Raw genomic sequence first — 5,373 nt, 5'->3', positions numbered from 1 at the left:
GTATCCCCACCTACTAGCTTGGCGTGGAGGAGGCAATCAATATATTTTTATTGACTTGCTCTTCTGGCTAACAAAATAAATTAATAAATATCTGGCGATAAGAAAGCATGTTGTCAAGGCCCCCCTAAAAGTTAAGTAAAGTTTTACAACCTGGGCTGCAAGCACCTATGGAGAATTTTCGTGCTAATCAGGACAAAAAACCCAGCGACATGGGCTGAGCAACCTCAGGGCAGCTCAGTGGGACAAAGACGTAAGAACCCACCCCCTGCCCAATGGCATGGCTCCAACACAAATTAAAGATTGCATCTGTGGTTAGGGTTGGCCGGGCTTGATAAAGGCCAACTAGATCAAGACCAGGCCGGAGCTAAGAATGAACACAGCAGGTACCTAAAGCTTAACAGGAAGTAAAAATATACATTAATGAGTTATTGGACTGAGGTTTTTTTTTTTTTTATGTGCATCCTATATTTATTGCAACATTATTTACAAAAGGATTTTAGGATTTTAGGTTTCACATTAGGTCTTTAATCCATTTTTTTAAATTTTATTTATTTATTTATTTATTTATTTATTTATTTATTTATTTAAATTTACATCCAAATTAGTTAGCATATAGTGCAACAATGATTTCAGGAGTAGATTCCTTAGTGCCTCTTATCCATTCAGCCCGTCCCCTCTCCCATACTCCCTCCTATAACCCTCTGTTTGTTGTCCATATTTATGAGTCTCTTATGTTTTGTCCCCCTGCCTGTTTTTGTATTATTTTTGTTTCCCTTCCCTTATGTTCATCTTTTTCGTCTCTTAGGGTCCTCATATGAGTGAAGTTATATGATATTTGTTTTTCTCTGACTGACTAATTTCACCTGGCATAATACCCTCCAGTTCCATCCATGTAGGTACAAATGGCAAAATTTCATTCTTTTTGATTGCCGAGTAATACTCCATTGTGTGTGTGTGTGTGTGTGTGTGTGTGTGTGTGTGTGTATATATATATATATATATATATACCACATCTTCTTTATCCATTCATCCATCGAAGGACACTTGGGCTCTTTCCATCTTTCCATACTTTGGCTATTGTTGATAGTGCTGCTATAAACATTGGGGTGCATGTGTCGCTTCAAAACAGTATACATACCGGTATTCCTTGGATAAATGCCTAGTAGTGCAATTGCTGGGTCATAGGATAGTTCTATTTTCAGTTTTTTGAGGAATCTCCATACTGTTTTCCACAGTGGCTGCACCAGCTTTCATTCCCATCATACTGAGTTTTTAAACAATTACTCACCTAAAAAAAAAATGACAGTTTTGCTTTAGGACCCAGAGAGAGTATAATTTGGATTCACTTTAACAATTAGATTAACCTACAGCTTTTAAAATTCCTGTGTTTGAAGAAACATACAGAAAATGCTAATGAAGTAGAAACAGAAGTAGATAAAATACTACACACTGCCCTGATCATAATCCTGTGTGTGTGGGTGTATCTAAGGACATACAGAGATATATACAAAGAGTAAATTGGACATATTTTGCAAAAATTTACAAACAGTTCTAGAAGAAAATATACCAAAATATATTTAGTAGGAAACTAATGGTACTTTCTAAATAAAATGATAAAAATAAACAAAATAGTAGAAATTATTTTTATTCTTTATAATTTTGGACATTTTTATAATTTCTGGCAATGGACATGTATTCCTTTTGTAATTTTTTTTCAAAAAAGTTTTCTTGAGAGCAGTTCAAGATGATGGTGTAGGAAGATGCTTAAACCCACCTCCTGTCATGGACACACAGTTACATATAGAACAATTGTCTTGAAAAAAAGACCTGAAAACTAGCTCAACAGCTCATCCACAACAAAGGATAAAAAGTCCACATCAAAAAATGTAGGAAAGCCAGAGACACAGTTTCACCAAAATCTTCCCTCTTTATCCCCCGGCACAGTGTCCCACAAGCAGGAGGAACCTCAAAAACACAGAGTGTAGGGGCACCCGGGTGGCTCAGTCAGTTAAGCATCCGACTTCAGCTCAGCTCATGATCTCACAGTTTTGCGAGTTCGAGCCCTGCATCATGTGAGCACAAGCCCTAGCTTCGGTGAGCCCTGCTTCTTCTCTCTCTCTCTTTCTCTCTCTCTCCCTCTCGGTCCCTCACTCATCTGTGCCTTCTAAATAAATAAATAAATAAATAAATAAATAAATAAAATGGAGTGTGTCCCTGAAGAGTAAGAGATTTGAACCCCACATTAGGTACACCAACCTTTGAGATCTGCACTGGAGAAACAAGCCCTCAAAATGTCTGGCTTTGAAAATGAATGGGACTTATGACCAGGAGACGCAAAAGGCTCTAGGAAACTGAGATTCCACTCTTAATGGGCTCATACACAGACCCACTCACCCTTAGATCCAGCACAAAAGCAGCGGCTTGGAAAATGCCTAGACTATATGTGAAGGAGACTCACTGGCTATTCTTAAAGCATCTGCTAGAGGGAGAGAGGTCTGTTGGAATTCTGTCTAGGGACAGATGCTGGTGGGCTCCATTTTGGCACTCTCTCTCAGATTCATCTGCATGCTGTCTAAAGAGACTCTCCTCTGATGTAAGGACACACACTAAAAGTGAAAGGATGGAAAAAGATATTTCATGCAAATGGAAGCCAGAAGAAATCTAGAGTAGCTTTTCTGTTATACCAGAAAAAAATCAGGTTTAAAACAAAGACTGTAAAAGACAAAGATTATAATACGTAATGATAAAGGGGCTAATCTAACAAGAATATATGAAATTTGTAAATATTTATACCCCCAAAATAGAAGCTGCTAAATATATAAGGCAAATATTAACAGACCTAAAGAAAGAAATTGATGGCAATCTAATAATAGTAGGGGATTTTAATACCCCACTCACATCAATGGATGGGTCATCCAGACAGAAAATCAATAAGGAAACATTGGCTTTAAACAACACATTAGACCAGATGGACATAGTAGATATATACAGAACAATCTATTCAAAAGCAGTGGAATACATACTCTTCTCAAGTGTACATAGAAAGTTCTCTAGGACTGGTCATATGTTCAGTCACAAAACAAGCCTCAATATAGGTAAAAAGAAATATCATATCGAGCATCTGTTCACACCACAATGGTATAAAACTAAAACTCAATCACAAAAATAACTAGAAAATAACAAATGTGTGGAGATTAAATAACATGCTACTGAAAAACCAATGGATCTATGAAGAAATCAAAGAGGAAATAAAAAGAATACACTGAGACAAATTAAAATGAAAATACAACATAATGAAATCTAGGGAATGCAGCAAAAGCCAGTACTAAGAGTGAAGTTCATAGCAATATAGGCCTACCTCAAAAACAAGAACAATCTCAAACAATTTAACTTTACACTTCAAGGAACTAGAAAAAGAGGAACAAATGAAGCCCAAAGTTAGTGGAAGGAAGGAAATAATAAAGATAAGAGTAGAAATAAATAAAAAAGAGACTAAAAAGACAATAGAAAACATCAATGAAACTAAGAACTAGTTCATTAAAAAGGTAAACAAAATTGGTAAACCTTTAGCTAGACTCACTAAGAGAAAAAGAAAGAGCCCAAATAAATAAAATCAGAAATAAAAGAAGAAAAGGTAAAACTGATACCTAAGAAATATAAAGCATCATAAGAGGCTGCTATGAAAAATCATATGCCAATAAATTGGACTACCTAGGAGAAATGGAGAAATTCCTAGAAACACATAATCTTCTAAGACTGAATCATGAAGAAATAGAAAAGCTGAATAGATCAATTACTAGAAAAGAGATTAAATCAGCAATCAAAAACCTCCAACAAACAAAAGTCCAGAGACAGATGGATTTGCAGGTGAATTCTACCAAACTTTGAAAGAAAATGTAACACCTATCCTTCTTAAACTCTTGCAGAAAAACTGAAGAGGAGGGAATGCTTCCTAATTCATTTTACAAATTCAGCATTACCCTGATACAAAAACCAGACAAAAGAGCCACAGAAGGAAAGAGAGAGAGAGAGAAAGAAAGAGAGAGACGGGGGGGGGGGGGGGGGGGGAAGGGGGGGGAGGGAGAAAGGGAGAGAGGGAGGAAGGGAAGGGAGGGAGGGGGCAAGGAGGGAAGGAAAAGAAAATTACAGCCAATATCCCTGATGAACAAAGATGCAAAAAATCCTCAACAAAATATAAGCAAATCAAACTCAACAGTACAATAAAAGAATCATATACCATGATTCAGTGGGATTTATTCCAGAGATACAAAGATGGTTTAATGCCTGTGAATCAATCAACAATATATACCACATTAACAAAATGGAAGATAAAAATCATATGATCATCTCAATAGATGCGGAAAAAGCATCTGAAAAAATTCAATGTTTATTTATGGTAAAAAGCTGCAACAAAGTAAATATAGAAGGAACTTAGCTCAAAATAATAAAAGCCATATATGATAAGTCCACTGCTAGCATTAGGTTCAATAGTGAAAAGCTGCAAGCTTTTCCTGAGAGATCAGGAACAAGACAAAGATGCCCACTCTGGCCACTTTTATTCAATATAAGATTAGAAGTTTTAGCCAGAGGAATTAGGCAAGAAAAAGAAATAAAACTCATCCAAACTGGAAAGGAAGGAGTAAAACTGTCACTATTTGTGGGTGACATAATTTTATAAAAAGAAAACCATAAAGTCTCCATCAAAAACTGTTAGAACTAATAAATTCAGTAAAGTTGCAGGATACAAAATCAATATGCAAAAATCTGTTGCATTTTTATACAATGAACTATCAGAAAGAGAAATTAAGAAAATAACCCCATGTACACTTGCATCAAAAAGAATAAATGGAAATAAATTTAGCCAAGGAGGTAAAAGACCCATACACTGAAAACCATAAGACATTGATGAAAGAAATGGAAGGTTATATAAATAAATGGAAATAGATTCTTTATCAAAAGTCCAGTGGTATTTTTCACACAAATACAGCAAATAATCCTAAAAGTTGTACAGAACCACAAAAGATTCTGAATAGCCAAAGCAATCTTGAGAAAGAAGAACGAAGAAGACAGTATACTTCCTGATTTCAAACTACATTACAAAGCTATAGTAATTAAAACAGTATGGTATTAGCCTAAAAACAAACACATATACAATACAACAGAGAGCCAAAAAATAAACCCATGCATATATGGTCAATTAACTTCCCAAAAGTAGAAAGAATATACAATAGTCAAGGGACACTCTTTTCAATAAATGGGGCTGGGAAAAATGGTGCTTCTTTTTTGCCACATGCAAAAAAGAAGAAATGAAACACTATCTTACACAACACAAAAATTAACTCAAAAGAATTAAAAACTTGAATATAAGACCAG

This window comes from Panthera pardus, unplaced genomic scaffold, assembly GCF_024362965.1.
Source record: "Panthera pardus isolate Hobbes unplaced genomic scaffold, ASM2436296v1 HiC_scaffold_17, whole genome shotgun sequence".
Lineage (NCBI taxonomy): Eukaryota > Metazoa > Chordata > Mammalia > Carnivora > Felidae > Panthera > Panthera pardus.
This window is presented reverse-complemented; position numbering follows the sequence as displayed.